Below are 19,293 nucleotides of genomic sequence, written 5' to 3'. Positions count from 1 at the left end.
TAGTGGGCTGACTGCAGAGATAATATTGGAAAACTCAATTTGTGAGGTGGTGAGAGCATGAGTTAGGATTTCAGCACCAGCTGGGCAGAGGTAAGGGCAGAACTGCACATCTTCTGGTGGCGGAAGAGTGCAGTCTGGGCGATAAACTAAATTGGGGGTAAAATGTTCATGTCAGCATTAAATAGAACACTTAGGTGTTCACCCTGGATGCAGCCTGAGAGACAGTTGAGGAAATAAATAGGGCCATTGCCAGAGATGCTGAGTCAGCCAAAACAAGGTAGGTTGGCTTTGTTAATATTTAGCTGTAAAGTAATTCTGACCCATTCAGGGAGTGCAACTCTAGCCTAGATCATCTAATCAACATTATTTTAATGGAAGCATTAACCCATTTGTAAATGAAGGGAGAAAATTGCAGGACTATGGGAAAAGAGCAAAGTAATGGGAATAATTGGATGGTTCTTTCAAAGAGCCTACACAAGTATGATGGCCGAATGACTTCCTTCAGCCCTGTTAGATTCTGTGACCACAGTATTCTGTGACCCCAGGAGTTATTCCAAATTTTAAAAACAATTGGAAAATTTATGTCTCTCTCCCTCTTACACAACCACCCTTATTATAAAGCTTTTTATTGCATTGCATCCTATTAAAATGCTGCTAGTTATGACACAGTTGTTTTTATATTTTGCCAAGACCCATGCTAGTCTCACTGGCTCCTCGCCTATGTAACTTGTGCAGCAACTGCAGGAAGGAATCTTAAGAGTTAGAGTTTTACAACACATAAGAACATAAGAACATAAGAAATAGGAGCAGGAGTAGGCCATCTAGCCCCTCGAGCCTGCCCCGCCATTCAATAAGATCATGGCTGATCTGACGTGGATCAGTACCACTTACCCGCCTGATCCCCATAACCCTTAATTCCCTTACCGATCAGGAATCCATCCATCCGCGCTTTAAACATATTCAGCGAGGTAGCCTCCACCACCTCAGTGGGCAGAGAATTCCAGAGATTCACCACCCTCTGGGAGAAGAAGTTCCTCCTCAACTCTGTCTTAAACCGACCCCCCTTTATTTTGAGGCTGTGTCCTCTAGTTTTAACTTCCTTACTAAGTGGAAAGAATCTCTCCGCCTCCACCCTATCCAGCCCCCGCATTATCTTATAAGTCTCCATAAGATCCCCCCTCATCCTTCTAAACTCCAACGAGTACAAACCCAATCTCCTCAGCCTCTCCTCATAATCCAAACCCCTCATCTCCGGTATCAACCTGGTGAACCTTCTCTGCACTCCCTCCAATGCCAATATATCCTTCCTCATATAAGGGGACCAATACTGCACACAGTATTCCAGCTGCGGCCTCATCAATGCCCTGTACAGGTGCATCAAGACATCCCTGCTTTTATATTCTATCCCCTTCGCAATATAGGCCAACATCCCATTTGCCTTCTTGATCACCTGTTGTACCTGCAGACTGGGCTTTTGCGTCTCATGCACAAGGACCCCCAGGTCCCTTTGCACGGTAGCATGTTTTAATTTGTTTCCATTGAGATAGTAATCCCATTTGTTATTATTTCCTCCAAAGTGTATAACCTCGCATTTATCAACGTTATACTCCATTTGCCATATCCTCGCCCACTCACTCAGCCTGTCCAAATCTCTCTGCAGATCTTCTCCGTCCTCCACACGATTCACTTTTCCACTTATCTTTGTGTCGTCTGCAAACTTCGTTACCCTACACTCCGTCCCCTCCTCCAGATCATCTATATAAATGGTAAATAGTTGCGGCCCGAGTACCGATCCCTGCGGCACGCCACTAGTTACCTTCCTCCAACCGGAAAAACACCCATTTATTCCGACTCTTTGCTTCCTGTCGGATAGCCAGTCCCCAATCCACTTTAACACACTACCCCCAACTCCGTGTGCCCTAATCTTCTTCAGTAGCCTTTTATGGGGCACCTTATCAAACGCCTTTTGGAAATCCAAAAACACCGCATCCACCGGTTCTCCTCCATCAACCGCCCTAGTCACATCTTCATAAAAATCCAACATGTTCGTCAAGCACGACTTTCCCCTCATGAATCCATGCTGCGTCTGATTGATCGAACCATTTCTATCCAGATGCCCTGCTATCTCCTCTTTAATAATGGATTCCAGCATTTTCCCTACTACAGACGTTAAGCTGACCGGCCTATAGTTACCCGCCTTTTGTCTCCTTCCTTTTTTAAACAGCGGCGTAACATTAGCCGTTTTCCAATCAACCGGCACTACCCCAGAATGCAACGAGTTTTGATAAATAATCACTAACGCATCCACTATTACCTCTGACATTTCTTTCAATACCCTGGGATGCATTCCATCCGGACCCGGGGACTTGTCCACCTTCAGTCCCATTAGTCTACCCAGCACTGCCTCTCTGGTTACATTAATTGTATTAAGTATTTCTCCTGCTGCCAACCCTCTATCGTTAATATTTGGCAAACTATTTGTGTCCTCCACCGTGAAGACCGACACAAAAAACTTATTTAAAGACTCAGCCATATCCTCATTTCCCACTATTAACTCCCCCCTCTCGTCCTCCAAGGGTCCAACATTCACTCTAGCCACTCTATTCCTTTTTATATATTTATAAAAACTTTTACTATCATTTTTTATATTAATTGCTAGCCTAGCTTCATAGTCTATCCTTCCTTTCTTTATCGCTTTCTTAGTCTCTCTTTGTTGTTTCTTAAATTTTTCCCAATCACTTGTTTCTCCACTATTTTTGGCCACTCTGTACGCAGCTGTTTTTATTTTAATACTCTCCTTTATTTCCTTCGTTATCCACGGCTGGTTCTCCCTTTTCTTACAATCCTTGTTTTTTGCTGGAATATATTTTTGCTGAGAACTGAAAAGGATCTCCTTAAAAATCCTCCACTGTTCCTCAGCTATCCTACCTGCCAGCCTGCTCTCCCAGTCTACCTTAGCCAATTCATCCCTCATCCTATCATATTTCCCTCTGTTCAAACAGAGGACACTGGTTTGGGACCAAACTTTCTCCTCTTCCATCTGAATCAGAAATTCGACCATATTGTGGTCACTAGACCCAAGAGGGTCCTTCACAATAAGATCCTTAATTCTACCTACCTCGTTACACAATACCAGATCCAAAATAGCTCGTTCCCTCGTCGGTTCCGTAACATGCTGTTCAAGGAAACTATCCCGACAGCATTCTAAGAACTCTTCCTCCATTCCACCCTTACCGACTTGAGTCTGCCAGTCAATGTGCATGTTGAAGTCCCCCATGATTATTGCCGTTCCGTTTTTACACGCATCCCTTATCTGCTTGTTTATAGCCCTCCCCAATAACACAGAAAGAGGCCCTTTGGCCCATCGTGTCAGCGCCAGCCATCAAGCACCTATCTATTCTAATCCCATTTTCCAGCACTTGGTCTGCAGTCTTGTGCGTTATGGCATTTCAAGTACTCATCTAAATGCTTCTTAAAATGTTGTGAGGGTTCCCACCTCCAAGACCCTTTCAGGCAATGAGTTCTAGATTCCCACCACTCTCTGGGTGAAAAAGGCTTTCCTCAAATCCCCTCTATATCGCCTGCCCCTTACCTTAAATGTATAAACCTTGCTTGGATTCACTACTGCAAGCAGTTGGAAAGATCCATTTTCATTTAGTCATCCTGGATATCAATTTTAACGATTCACAGCAAGTTTACTTCTGGGTCACAGCCAGTTGCGTAAGATTGCACGTTGGGGGATTGACACCGCAAGCAGGGATCTTGTGCAATATATAACCAGCAACAGTTGCACAAAACATCTTTATGCCATCTGGACATAGTTGTTGGGACCCAGATGTCGGTATGTGCCTTTGGAAGGGTTATAGGGAAGGGAGTTTTTTTTATATACATCACAAAGGAGTTTAAGTATTGTAGAAGATTTGAAGCTACCATGGGAAAAAATACTTATCAATTAAAGGGACTAAAGACTAACAAACAGAATTGGTCAGATTGTTCTTAAAGAGGAGCTAAAGGAAATTTATGGGTCATTGCCTGATGTCCTTGGTCAGAACCAACACCGATAAGTGTACATTCTTGTTGTAAACTAGGACATTGCCATTGCTAACTGACTTTTCTTATGGTCCCTATGCATTTAAATTTACTGCCTTTAAACCCTGATCGAACGCACTCCAGAGAACTGGTTGAATTTGTGGTAGAGCCAATTTTAAACTCTTTTTGTTTTTCAATTCTGTATGAAGTGCAAATTTACCTTGTATGGGATGTCAACCTGGTCTGATCTATTCCTGCTTTTTGTGCTTTTGAGGTGTGAAGTGCTACTTTGCAGGAACAATTTTTGTCCATGAATCAAAAATCTGTTAGAAAGTATCTTTTAAATTGGCTCAGTGGAATTAATTTTGTAAGTACTGGCAGCCTTAGGCGACACCAAATATTTATTTTGCTAATATTTTTCACTTAGACTACCATTAATACAAATCGTATACAGACATTGCACCCATTAGGCTAATATCAATGACAGGTAGAGGAATAGGAACTATTCCAAGGATTAGGGTGAAGTCGTACCATATAGCAACAATTTAATAGGAAACAAGCAGCATGGATTTAGGAAGGGAAGACCTGAGGAATTCACAGATAATGCAGAGTGTGTAACTCATTTGGGGAGGCGGTGGCACATTGGTATTGTCAATGGGTTAGTATTCCAGAATACTTCTCTGGGACCTGGGTTTGAATCCCACCAAGGCAGATGATGAAATCTGAATTCAATAAAAAACCTGGAATTCGATGATGATAATGAAACCATTGTGGATTTTTGTAAAAACCCATCTGGTTCACTAATGCCCTTTAGCGAAAGAAATCTGCCATCCTTATCTGGTCTGGTCTACATGTGACTCCAGATCCACAGGAATGTGGTTGACTCTAAAATGTCCTCTGAAATGGCCTAGCTAGCCATTTGGTTCAAGGGAAATAACTGTTGGTCCAGCCAGTGACACCCACATCCCCTGAATGAAAGTAAAAGTGCATTTTGCTTTCAGAAAGCTTTTAACAAAAGTTGCACGTGAAAGATTGCAATGAAACTAAAAGTTATAGAAATCCAAGGCAGAATGTAGGACTGGATTCAAATCTGGTTAAAAAATTAAGCATTGAGAAAATAGTCATGAAGAGGTCATTTTGACTTTGATTTTGTAAAAGGAGCAATAGTGGATTGATTACCCCTTATACACTTCTTCCGATTTAAGATCGAAGGCAATAAAAAGCAGGAGAGGTGGACAATGGATAGTCGGTGCAATATCGTCCATTATATCAGATGGGGGAAGTGGGCCCCTGTTGCATCTAATCCACACCAACAACTTGTAAGTCAATATCAAATATAAACTTGCTAAATTTGCTGAAGGCACTAACTTAGGTAGAGCATAGAAACAATAGTGAGGTAAAGTACACAGGATTTACATAATAGCGCAAACAGGTAGACAAATGGCGCATGAAATTTAACATTGAGAAATGTAAGGGATTCCACTTTGGTTAAGAACATGAGCACCATATGCGTGTGATGAATGAACCACAGAATCATAGAATCATAGAGTGCAGAAGAGGCCCTTTGGTCCATCGAGTCTGCACTGACACATTAGGAACACCTGAACTCCCACCAAATCCCATCTGCCTGCACTTGGCCCACAGCCCTGAGTGGAATGACATGCCAAGCACTCATCCAGGTACTTTATAAAAGGATGTGAGGCAGCCTGCCTCTACCACCCTACCAATGAAACCCTATTGTTACAGAAAAACCCAGAAAGACATTTGGGATAATAGAAGACATGTCACTTTGAATGCCCAGATAATGAAGCAACACAATAAAAAGTCTAATAGATGACAGGGATATCAGAACAGGAAGAGGGCATTCAGCTCCATGAACTTGTCCACATTCAATTAGATTATTCCTAGCTGTACCTGAGGTCAATTTACTGACTCTGAGGTTCAGTGGTTAGAAGCCCTCCAGAGCAGGCTGGAGTTTGCATTATATGGGGTGGGATTTTACGGCCTTGCTCATCGCAAAACTGTAAAATCCCGCCTGAGGTCAACAAACCTTCCCGTTATCCGCCCCTCGCTCACTCTGATTCCTGTGGCAGGCGGGGCGGTAAAACTCCGGCAATCGAGTTTAACTCCAATATAGTGTCAAAACTAGCTTCAAAATTGATGGGGTTTCTCTCATGGTAGAACTACCGCTGGAGCCAGGGAATGTTACTGGCTGAAACTGAGACTGGAACTATCAAGCTCAGTCTGTACAACTGCAGTATAAATTTATTTTTTACTTACTCCTATAGATAGGTATATAGGGCTGATTTTCTGTCTGCTCATTCTCAATGGCAGAAAGTTGAGCCCATTACTTATTGTTATATCTATAGATAATAAACAGAGTAAGCCATTTCAGCAGTGAAAATAAGCACATTTGTTCTTACTTTCGAGTTTTTAACAATCCCACATGCTCTGGAATCCAATAAATGAATGAAAACAAAAGAAAACTCAAGTGATATAAGCAGTTGACAACTTGGGAGGAACAATACACAGGAAGGTAAATCTGGGGAGAAAGATGTCATGGTGGTTCATTTGTGTCAGCAACTGGTGTGTACTTATTGGTGATCATGAGTCTGGTGCACTATTTTTCCAACCACAACCACTTCTCTCACTAACTAGGATTGGTTTATCTGGATTGTTTTTTATCATGCCTGTAAGTAATACTCTTCTTGGAGATCCTCTCCACTTGGAGCCGGCAGTTTGCGATGTCGATGGTAGTCATGATGTGGAGATGCCGGCGTTGGACTGGGGTAAGCACAGTAAGAAGTCTCCATCTGACGAAGGGGCAGCGCTCCGAAAGCTTATGGTATTTGCTACCAAATAAACCTGTTGGACTTTAACCTGGTGTTGTGAGACTTCTTACTGTGCTTACCCCAGTCCAACGCCGGCATCTCCACATCAGTAATACTCTTATCCAGGTAATATATTTACTCTTGGTCCTCAAAGTTAATTTGAGCTAAGTGACACCAGTTCCAATTCCAATTCTCTTTCTGTACCTAGTGGTGCACTAAGGTAGACTTTCATCTATTTCTATAGCTAGTTATTCCTGGAATAGGTCGCTAATCTGTCACCAGAGGCTTATAGCATGAGTGGGTGCCACTCCACATCAAGTCTGGCTAGCTAGGAGTCTCTCCCTACTCCTACCGCCAGCCATTAGCATGCTGGAAGGATTTGCAGTTTGACACTCAACTTGTTTGACCACGTTATGAATGTACCTTCCTTGGCCATCAAGTCTTGGAGTGAGACTTGAACCTAGAGATCCTGGCTCAGAGGCAGGAATGCTACTCACTGCGCCACAAGAACTTCCAAATAACACCAGTGATTGCTCCTTATTCAGAGATCATTGGTTGATTTTTATTTCTAGAAATTGATCAGTAAATTGACACATTGCTCATTTGGAGAATTGACAGCCCTGGCTCTGAATGTCTTCATAGGAAGCAACAGGAAGATTTCCTCTGACATGTGGCCTTGTTGGGTTGCACTCTAACATGTGGATCACTTGCAAATCATTAAGGGCTGAGCACTGCTACACTACAGTGGCACAGCACGAAAGATTCTGTGGCATGAATACAAGAGTTTAGCTCTGGTCAGCATTCTTTGTACTTCTCATTACATGGATGGTGATTTTTATTGTTTTAAAGAAAAGCGACTCTGCATCCTGGAACAAACGTACCAGAATTCCATTTTGGAATTTAGCTTATTAGGTGAAAAACATTGGCAAAACATTGACTTCTGGCAGCAAAAGATCCTGATGACTAGGCTTAGGATCTCAGCTTTCAAATCTTCTTACTTTCTCCTTCCTTTGAACAAGTGTATATCCTCTACCAAAGGTGCATTAAGCAACATTCTTCCGATCTTCCTTTGTGCAGCATGTTAATATTCCAGAATGCATCTCGTGCAATTGAATGTCCTCTTCCCTGTTTTTGTTGTTTTTTTCCAATTCTACTTTGGAAAAGGACCACAACCCGATAATGTTATAATGAAATCTTCATTTATGATCCAACTGCATTACAATACGGGCACTGGATTTAACCACAAAAACCAGTGCCTCGGGCTTATGGCATATAAAGCGCTTGGCTAAGTGGATAAATACGCTGCATGGTGAGATACTGAGTCACATAGGCTGAGAAGAACTGCTCCCTGCTCTGCGCTGGATTAGTTGAACTTGACTGGAACGGCAGTGTGGACAGATTTTTTTTTAAATATACTTTTCCAATTCAATCAAATCAAGTCCAATTCAGAGTCTCAACAAGTTGAGACATTTCCGATCCATTGAGCTCAGTGCCCCTGGCCTAGGTGGGGAGAAAGAAAATCAGCCAGAGGATCCACTCCCGATACACTCTGCCACACAGTACACATGTGAGGACACAGGGTGAGGAAAATAATGAGGTTTAGTTGTGGTGTTCCTGCCACATATCATGCTTAATAATCTTCCAATGCTCACTATCTGGGTCTGAACATGAAAAATGGTTGCTTGGGTGAGGTACCAGTGAAATGCCAGAAAATTGATTTGAAACACTGCATTGGCGTCACATACAAGCTCAAACTTTCAGTGTGTGGCGAAGCTCTACCGGTAATGCATCCCTGGGTAGTGAGAAGAGAAGAATCTGTGTTTGGTAATCGGATTTACTTCTAACAGGTCCTGGCAGCTTCTTTTACCTTCTCAACATATTGATTGCCTGATTGGAGAGGCAATTTGACCTCTACAATTCCAAGAACACAGTTTTTGGAAGGGAGCGTTAGACTCAATTATGTCAGTGCACAGTGAGCAGGCCTCACATTTGTTTCCTATAAAGACACAGCTTGGCAGCAAACAGAACCATTCAGATATAGCAGCTGCTAAATGGTAAAGACAATTGAGTCAAATATTTAACTAAGGGTTTTCAATTGCCATTAAAGCCAAAGGTTCAGAGTTCCCATTTATGTTTTTTAATCTCTAACACAATAAAATGTAATCTTTGATAAGCCCTTGCTATATCACTAAGTGCTGTCATATGTTGGAAAAACCCAAACATTCTTACCTAGTGTTTTGGTGGTCTGGGTACACACAGTGTAATATCAGTTGTCATTGTTTAGTAAGATCTATGTTGTTTGAATGAGTGAATTACATTTGTTGCTGACTATTGGGGTCATGGAGATGACATGACAAAAAATGTAATCATTTATGGGATATGTAATGTAGTACAGGATTAATTGGTTATCAAGGAAATCATGGTGGCGGGGGTTGTTGCTATTGTATTCCTAGTGATGTTTTTATCTGTAAACCACCTTTAAAATCCATCCTAATATTATGTGGGTTTAAGAAGTTTTTATGTCAAAGAAATCCAGCATACAAATCAAAACATTTAGTTTCAGTTAATGCCAATACTGAGCCATTGATTCCTTGTAACAATCTTTTTAGCCTCAACACAGTGTATATTATCGGGACACTTGAGTGAGATTCTGCTTTTATCGTGGAGTCTTGCTAAATGAAAATGCAGTTTGTAGATAGGTCTAAGATATTATATGGTCACTTTCTATCTAGCGAGGCTCCAGCCAGCAACTGAAACTCGCCCTTACATTTCTCATCCTCATAAGTGTATACTTTTGATATTTGTCTTACACTTAATTGCATTTCGGCCTAGGTATTTGTAGAATCCAATAGTGAAACTGTAGCAATTAAAAAATTTATTTATTAGTCACAACTAGGCTTACACTAACATGCAGTGAAAATTATTATTTCTTGTACGCTATACGGACAAAGCATACCGCACATAGAGAAGGAAAGGAGAGAGTGCAGAGTGTAGTGTTACAGTCAGAGCTAGGGTGTGGAGGTATGTCCATTCAAAAGTCTGATGGCAGCAGGGAAGAAGCTGTTTTTTAGTCGGTTGAATGTGTCCTCAGACTTTCGTATCGCTTTCTCGATGGAAGAAGGTGGAAGAGAGTATGTCCAGGGTGCCTATGGTCCTTGATTATGCTGGACACCTATAAACTTGAGGCTCTCGACCATCTCTACTTCATCCCCATCGATGTAGACAGGGGAATGCCCTCCACTATGCTTCCTGAAGTCGATGACTATCTCCTTCGTTTTGTTGACATTGAGGGAGAGATTATTGTTGTTGCATCAATTCACCAGATTCACTATCTCATTCTTGTACTCTGTCTCGTCATTGTTTGAGATCCGACCCACTACGGTGGTGTCGTCAGCAAAGTTGGAGGGGAATTTGGCCACACAATCATAGATCATAAGGAGTATCATAAGGGGCTGAAGACAGAGCCTTACGGAGCATCGGTGTTGAGAATGATCATGGTGGCGGCATTGTTGCCTATCCTTACTGACTGCAGTCTTTGGATTAGGAAGTCTAAGATCCAGTTGCAGAAGGAGGAGCTGAGCCCCAGGCCACAAAGTTTGGAGATGAGTCTTGTAGGAATAATGGTGTTAAAGGCTGAGCTGTAGTCTATGAATAGGAGTCTGACATAGGTGTCTTTGTTATCTAGGTGTTTCAGGGTTGGGTGTAGAGCCAGGGAGATGGCATCTGCTGTGGACCTTTTGCGGAGTTAGGTTAACTGTAGTGGATCCAGGAAGTCTGGGAGGCAGGAATTGATTTGTGCCATGGCTAACCTTTTGAAGCACTTCATAATGATGGATGTCAGAGCCACTAGACGATAGTCATTAAGGCATGCTGCCTGGCTTTTCTTTGGTACCGGGATGATGGTCGTCTTCTTGAAACAGATAGGGACCTCAGATTGGTGTAAAGAGAGGTTGAAGATGTCTGCGAAAACCCCCACCAGCTGGTCTGCGCAGGACCTAAGTGCTCGTCCGGGTACCCCATCCGGGTTGCTTTCCGTGGGTTGTCTTTTGAGAAGGCGGCTCTGATGTCGGCAGGTCCTGAAGGACTTGCAGAAAATGAAAATGGGAGAGAGTCCCCATAATGGAGCCCATCTAAACGGACTAGGTGGCAGGTGGGCTTTCATAATCCCGGGAGAGGTCATGCTGCCTAATCCAACTGGCAGGAAAACTGAAATCCATTTAGGCATCACCTTAGCCTGAAGGAGGCCGCATGTGATTAAAGTTTTAATTTTGAGCATTATCATTATTAATTATGAATTAGCCTACTGGCTGACTAGGTTCATTGTTGAGTTTCTTGGAGGTCATTATCCCTTAGCCTATGAGGAATTAGTGGTTTCTTGGGGATTCTCCCAAACTTATGCTGGTTCTCCTGAAGGCGCTCAGCAAACTTTACCAGGTTTGCCAATGGTATCTCATTGGGTGGCAGGGTGGGGGGGTTCTCTTTCAAAGGAACTTAGCATCTTATCAAGGGACCTCGCATTGAGAAGTGGGGTGTCCGGCGATGGTACCTCCCACCCTTGCATTCAAATCTCTTCCGCCCCCTTGATGGCAATCGTCTCTTTGTGACCCACAACCTGGCCAGACTCAGATGTCTCCAGGGATCCAGCTACGCTCCCTGATGAAGGCCTCACTGAATTATTGGCGGCAGTCACCGCTCCCGGTAGTGCTGCCTGCAATGGAGAACTGCTGATTTCTGAATGGTCAGCAACTCTCAATGACAGGATTTCCACTCTACTGGCCATTTAAGTACCTGGTTGCAGTCAAAGAGCTTTGAATGTCCGTTGGAGAAGTGTGGGTGGAACTTTGTCACCTACATTAAATTCCACCCTTTAAAGGATGTGAATCCATCATTTTGAAATGTATTGATGCTAAGTGAGTTTGAAATTAGACTGGCAATACTAAATGTTCAAAAGGACACAACTGAATGTATTTGGTACATAACTGTGACATAACTATTAGCCCCAGGATGAACAGGAGCCCTACGTTCATTGAAAGATAACTGTCAGGGTAACTATCTGAGGCCGATGTGCATTCAAGTAGCCTGCAGCTTCCAGGGTATTAGGAAATCTACCTCACACATGAAAATCCCATTGATTCAATTTTGTTGCCACTGGACTTTGGAAGGGCTAATAGGTCGTTTTTCTGACTGGTGCAGGGATTAACTGATTGAATCAGACACATGTGAAAAAGCTAGTCATGACTAATGGAAATTGAGTTTCTGATCTTCACTCCCATCTCCACCACCCACAACAAATGCTGACAAACCCAGGCTGAAAATACACTAGCCAAAAAAGCTACCCCTGCAATATATCACCTTGTGAGGACAAAAACAGAAGATGTAACTATCTTTGAAGATTTTCTTTTTGTTTTGTAAGTTAGGTTCACGCATATAGCCACTATAAAAACTTTCCTTTTTTCTTTGTTTCCCCACCTCAAATCTCACTTGAAGGTGTTGACTTACTTTAGTACCAAGGTCGCTGCCACTGGTCACCCTCTGGTACCTCCCCTAAGTGAACATTCTTCGAGACATGTTCTAAGAGTGGGTAATTGACTATGGATTCTGGGAGCTGAATTTATCCTGTCCTCGCCTGACACCCTGGCTTTCCAGCAAGTCAGCGGTGACCATGAACAGGAGCTTGAGCAAATTTCCTCAGTGCCTAGATCAACATTAGTGAGGCCTATTGTACCAGCAGCTATCTTGGTTGAGATCCGCTCAGTCGATGTGAATTGTAATAGAACGCGGGATTTTCCTGGCTGGTATGACCCAATTACACCACAGGTACTAGGAGAGATCATGGAGGAGATTTTCAAAATGGAAGGAAAGGGGAATGCATGCTTTGCAAAATGAAAAAAATCACTCATTTTTCTTGTATTCACACAAAAGAACATAAAACCACAGGTACTCAGAAGAGGATAGAAGATTTCAATGTGGATTTCAATTATTCTCATTTCAGTTTTCAAATGTTCTACGCAGTTTGGAAAGGCAGTTTGTTGGAGACAAATGAAAGTGTCACCCTTAGCAGTGACTGCCTTTCAAGAATCAATTGAATTCTGATATTTGGCAGCAGCAGCAGTGACCATGAACAACAGGAGTATAATATTACTGTTTGAATAGGAGAGGACAATAATAATTTTTGTGGAGACTGATGGGGCTCAGTCTAACCTGATCGTTCATGGATCAATTGGCTCCATTCTGGTTTAATTTACCATATGATTTACTCACTGTTCTGTATTGTAGAAAAATATCCACGCAGCAATTTACCCGCTGGCTTGAAATAGCAAATCTTCTCATTCAAATATAGAAGCGATGTAATTATAACCTTTCTGAGGTGGGCAAAACTTTGAACAATTGAGGCCACTCATACTCTCTGTTTTATGTATACTATTGATGCTTTTGCAACATTAGTGCAACAATGTCCTCCTTTAGTGGTGGGGTGAACTTCTTATTGTCATGGCCTTTTTTCTCACAGAATCTTGTAGAAATTTACAGCACAGAAGGACACTATTCGTTCCATTATGTCTACACCAGTCGACAAGTCGTCATCCAGCCTAATCTCACTTTCTAGCTGTTGGGATGTAATCTTGTGGTTACAGCACTTCAAGTGCATTTGCAAGTACTATTTAAATAAGAGTTTTTGCCTCGACCACCCATTGAGACAGTGAGTTCCAGATCCCCACCACCCCTGGGTTAAAGAGCTTCTCCACGAATCCCCCTTCAACCTCCTACCTCTAACCATAAATCTACGCCCCCTGATTATGGACTCCTCAACTAAGGGGGAATAGGGCCTTCCTATGCATTCCATCTAAACTCCTCATAATTCTATACTGTTCAGTTAGATCTCTCCTCAGTCTCCTCTGCTCCAAAGAAAACAACCCTTAGGCTACCTAAACTTTCCCCATGACTGAAATCCTCCAGTCCAGGCAACTTCCTCATAAATCTCCTCTGTACCATTTTTCCTCCAGTGTAGTGACTATTGGCATCATTTCCCCATTAACGTCATGAACAAAAGTAAAATACAACATTACAATTTGCATCTTACCAACACTCCTGAGACGAAAAAAACAATATCTGCCACAGCCACAGCTGCTGCTGTCCACCTTAACTTGCACCTGTGTGGAATTTGGGGATTCTCCTCGAATCCTGATTCTGCCCATTTCCAACATCAGTGGCGTGTTTCTATTGGTTTACCATTAAAACCAAAGTTTAATTTCCTTCTGATTCCTCCATCTCTAATTTCCTCCTTGCACCTTCTGATCCAAAGGCAGGGTTAATGTTTTTATACTTGTTAAAAAGTCCAGAATTTTACTGGCACGCCCGCCCTGATCCCAGGAGCGGGCGAGGCTCGGAGAACTTCATTGTCCATTGGCCTCGGGTGGGATCCTACAAACCTCGGGCGGACGTGCCGGTAAAATTCCGCCCGATGTCCTGCTGTTTTACTTTTGCTCCTTTTAGTCACCAAATGTTTTAGTTTCCACAACTAAAAATGTCTCTCCCTCACCTCATTCATTTTATCTGTTTCCTCTAACACTCTCCCGATCTTGATAACTTTCTAAAATCTTTGAACTCTGTATTAAGCAGCATCAAATCCATTAACACTGCTGAAAAATACTTTCTTGCTTCCTTCAGTTTTCATGTTGGTTTTCAGTAATGGCTCAGTTGCCGTTTCTCGTCCGCTGATAAAACTGGCTTTAGTTCTGAGCCCTTTGTTATCCTGAATGGCCTTGACTAACGTATCAATCAGCCGATATCTCTGATTCAGTGAGTGCTTGACCACTTGCCAAATCTACCTCTTGATGGAAACAAATCACACTTTGTAAACCGGTTCCATTTTGTTTGGCATTATAGATCAAGTGAGTGCGGTAGCCTTTGAGAATTCTTTGCTGCCTTTTTCTAGTCCAACAGCTGCTTTCACTATTCGCTCCCTTCTATCTGTGCCAGCCAAGTAACTGATGTTATGCTAGTTGGCATGGGAGGTCATATAGCTTGCTCTTCCCCTTCTGTCCAATTTAGTATTGCATCTCTCTTCAGTCATGTCTGCCATTTTACAGTCTCTTATAAAACAAAATCTGCATATCATATCTGGCACCTCACTCAGTCTGAAGCATTCCGAGCCAACTTTATCTTTGCTTGTAATTGATGTATTACTGTCATCTCAGTTGTTAAGCACAACTTTATTGATGAGTATTAACTGCAAATCTTTTGTCCTTCCAGTGGCTACACCTTTTTCTCCATGACCAAAGTTTTCTCCTCTAACCTCTGTGAATCCGCCACTAAGGATGGGCAATAAATGCTGACCCAGCCAGCGATGCCATGAATGAATTTCAAAAAATTAAGATTCTCCATATCAAAGGCCTTCTCTATTCTTAGGATCTCTTATCCACTTTCTCATGGATGATTCCACTTTCCATTCATTATTTTTCGTAGTTCACACATCGCCAGTCCTTCCACAGTGCAATAGCTGATCCTCATGACTGTCATTGAATCGACCAAAATCTTGTTCCTTTCATTCAAATGCATTTCTTCGTGCATCTCACAAGTTTGACCAATAGGTACCACCTGTGGTGCCTCCACTTTTCATTTTTCTTTGTCTGTCCTATTCAAGATCTCACTCTCTCCTCTTGATTTCATATGGAAGTTCCCATTTCTAAAGTTGCTGTCAAGAACCCTGATTTTTTTTTTGTCATGCCAAGTACTTACTTTCTCCTGAATAATTCTATCTATAAATCCTCACTCTGTCTAAATCTGGAGACTCCTCTAGTAACTTTTTCACATTTTGGATGGGATACAAGGAAAACCTTGGTTGTCTGATAGGCAATATCTCTCTCATCTCTAGCCTACAATATTTCTCTCCCCATCACAGACTTTCTTCTTTTTTTCTTTATTTATTCAAAACTTCTATGATGTTTCTTTGAACTTTTCTTCCTTCTTAAGTCCAAATATGCTGTCCTATACGCTGCTCCTTTTTCCTGCTTTCTACAGCATTGACATCAAAATTCATGGAACAGCCTTCTATTCTAACTGATTCTTTCCCAGAACCTCAAAGCAGTGTAGCTCATTACCCTCCTCAGTCTTTCTCCCCATCTGCATTCTTGGGTTTTTTTTTACAAAGCAAAATCTTGGCAATGCCTAATCAAGACTTTTTGATTTGCCTCATCTCTTTCACTCTTTTTAACTTTAGTGCTATCATCCACTATTGGCCTTGACATTTCATTGCAGATTTAATTTTCAACTTCTTTTTTAGGTAATATTAATTGATGGTCCACTGTTCTCATCAGTTTGGGAAGAATGCCCACTGCCGGGTGGCACGGTAGCACAGTGGTTAGCACTGCTGCTTCACAACACCAGGGATTCGGGTTTGATTCCTGGCTTGGGTCACTGTCTGTGTGGAGTCTGCACATTCTCCCCATGTCTGTGTGGGTTTCCTTAGGGTGCTCTGGTTTCCTCCCACATTTTGAAAGTGCTGGTTAGGTGCATTGACCTGAACAGGCGCTCGACTGTGGCGACTAGGGGAATTTCACAGTAACTTCATTGCAGTGTTAATGTAAGCCTTACTTATGACTAATAAATAAACTTTAAACTTTAATGTCAGTGAGGAATAACCAAAGATACCATAATATCTTAGAGGATATTAGGGCGGCACGGTAGCACAGTGGTTAGCACTGCTGCTTCACAGCTCCAAGGACCTGGATTCGATTCCCGGCTTGGGTCGCTGTCTGTGTGGAGTTTGCACATTCTCCTCGTGTCTGCGTGGGTTTCCTCCGGGTGCTCCAGTTTCCTTCCACAGTCCAAAGATGTGCGGGTTAGGTTGATTGGCCATGCTAAATTTGCCCTTCGCGTCCTGAGGTGCGTAGGTTAGAAGGATTAGCGGGTAAATGTGTAGGGATATTGGGGTAGGGCCTGTGTGGGATTGTGGTCGGTGCAGACTCGATGGGCCAGGTGGCCTCTTTCTGCACTGTAGGGTTTCTATGAGGATAATTTATTTCTTTGGCTTCCAAACTTTGTGCTATCTGCTTTATTTTCAAATTAGCAGAGTGTGCCTGACAGGAATGAAGTCCCTTTAGGGAATTTTCCCTTTGCCCAATCCATACACAGACTCTCCTGACAGTGTGTCAGAAGTTATTAGAATTTGATCTTGGACTTTTCTGCGCTGTGTGGCTCAGATCATACCTGTGACACAGTAAGCTATCTGAAAAGCCATATTTGACTCCCCTCTCTACAAAGTTTTAAACTCAGAGATTAATTACTATCTCTGGGGTGACAAAATGATATTTTGAGGGATCTGCAGATTCATTTCTTTCCGCCTTACAACACCAATAGATACTGGAATGAACCTGTATTCACTTATGGCAAACCTGATTTATTTAACTAACTGGATTTAAAATCCCCAGCTGCCAGAGTGGCAAATTGAACTCATCTCCTTGGACCATTGGTCCAGGTTTTTGGAATGCTAGACCAGTAACATAACGATTATGTTACAGTGCACAACAATGTTAAATTAAATAGCATGGTGATATGATTTCTTCCTAATAACACTGCTTATCGTTGTAACATTTTGATTTCTTGCATGCCCAGTAATCTCTTCAGCTGAAATTTATAATACCCACATAATTAAGTTATGATACAAGCATCATGAGTCTTTATTATTTCAAAAACCTTAGTATTGAGCACACTTGTGACTTCCAGCATACACATTACATTTCAGCATATGATATCATTAAAACTACACCTGGTAAAATTATTATTGCAGCCAGTTCCTGTTCAAATCTAATAACCCATTTGCCACAACATTTTATTCTATTTTTTGAAACATTCAATTAGCTGCACTTAGCCCTGAACTGTTAATGTGTACTATAATCATATAGAGTGGTGAGCCTTAAAGAAATACTTGCAGAGCCCTATTTTGCCTCCAAAACATTTCATATATAATGGATAATATTGTGTGGCTGTTGTAACAAAGGGGAATGCAGCGGCCATTGATATAAACTGTGATCCCACAACTGGCAATGCAATGAATGAATAATTCTTATATTCTTCCTGATGTTAGTTGATGGAGAAATGTCGTCCATAATACTAGGAGAACTCTATGGAGTTGATTTCAACTTGTTCTCCCTGGGATAAATGAAGTGGTAGTGGCCTCAAAATAACAGCATTGATGTTACAACCCTGTTTGTACTCCTGGATGCCAGTCACTGTTCTGTACAAGGTCTTGAAAAGAATGCCCAGGTGCCTACTTCTTTCCAGTGAGAGCCTCATTACGATATCCGTATTAGCATCCTATGATGTAGAAAGAAACTCATAGAATCATAGAAACCCTACAGTGCAGAAAGAGGCCATTTGGCCCATCGAGTCTGCACCGACCACAATTCCACCCAGGCCCTACCCCCATATCCCTACATATTTTACCCGCTAATCCCTCTAACCTACGCATCTCAGGACACTAAGGGGCAATTTTTAGCATGGCCAATCCACCTAACCCGCACATCTTTGGACTGTGGGAGGAAACCGGAGCACCCGGAGGAAACCCACGCAGACATGAGGAGAATGTGCAAACTCCACACAGACAGTGACCGGAGCCGGGAATCGAACCCAGGTCCCTGGAGCTGTGAAGCAGCAGTGCTAACCACTGTGCTACTGTGCCGCCCTGGAGTTTCCATGGGAAAACTCCATGGAGTTTTCAGCCTGAATGGCCTATTGCTGAGTACAGGATCCACCTACCAGATTGGGAAGTTTAGATGAGGAACAAACCATTCAGGGCACTATTTAAAGGGACATTTGTCTTAACATGTTTAAATCAAGGTATCTGTTCAATTTGATTTGATTTATTGTCACATGTATTGGGATACAGTGAAGCGTATTGCTTCTTGCACGCTATACAGACAAAACATACTATTCATAGAGTACATAAGGGAGAGGGAAAGTAGAGGGTGCAGAATATAGTGTTGCAGTCATAGCTAGGGTGTAGACAAAGATCAGCTTATTATATGGTAGGTTCATTCAAAAGTTTAATGGCAGCAGGGAAGAAGCCAGAGGATTGCCAAATCTGTAAGAGATTTAAATAGAACATTATTAGATGGTTTAAAAGAATTAGAGTGCAGTTTTAAAAGCATAGAACGAGAGTAAAAGACAGAATTAGAGGGTATGCTGGGGACAGCTCGCAAGAGGTCACCTCGCTCCGGTGCCATCTTGAATTGTATTGCATCCTAATTCATAGTGTTGGGATTTTGTACGCGGGCAGAACTTTTCTTTATTTGCAACTGCAGGCTTTAGGAGGCTCAGATGCTCTCATAAGTACTCTGGAAAATGGGAGTGGTTTTGGCAACTCTGCTGTTTGCAGGAGGAGGAAGATCTATGACAGCTGCTGGAGAGACCACAAACAGCCACAGTGGAACCACAG

General features: G+C 42.3%; 1 protein-coding gene across 12 annotated transcripts in view; it reads left to right on the top strand.

The window, feature by feature from the left end:
* Positions 1-19,293, top strand: part of sox6 (SRY-box transcription factor 6) — a 636,409-nt gene that overhangs the window by 63,782 nt on the left and 553,334 nt on the right. Inside the window, exon 3 of one of the 12 annotated variants that reach the window (XM_078220784.1) lies at positions 5,235-5,348. The exons of the other annotated variants lie outside the window; for them this stretch is intronic. The gene's annotated coding sequence lies outside the window, so the exon portion shown is untranslated. The remainder of the gene's footprint in view (positions 1-5,234; positions 5,349-19,293) is intronic. 12 annotated transcript variants of the gene reach the window in all.

The sequence above is a fragment of the Mustelus asterias genome, chromosome 9 (assembly GCF_964213995.1).
Source record: "Mustelus asterias chromosome 9, sMusAst1.hap1.1, whole genome shotgun sequence".
Taxonomy (NCBI): Eukaryota; Metazoa; Chordata; class Chondrichthyes; order Carcharhiniformes; family Triakidae; genus Mustelus; species Mustelus asterias.
Note: the sequence above shows the minus strand (reverse complement) of the source record. Positions and strands in the feature narration are given on the sequence as shown.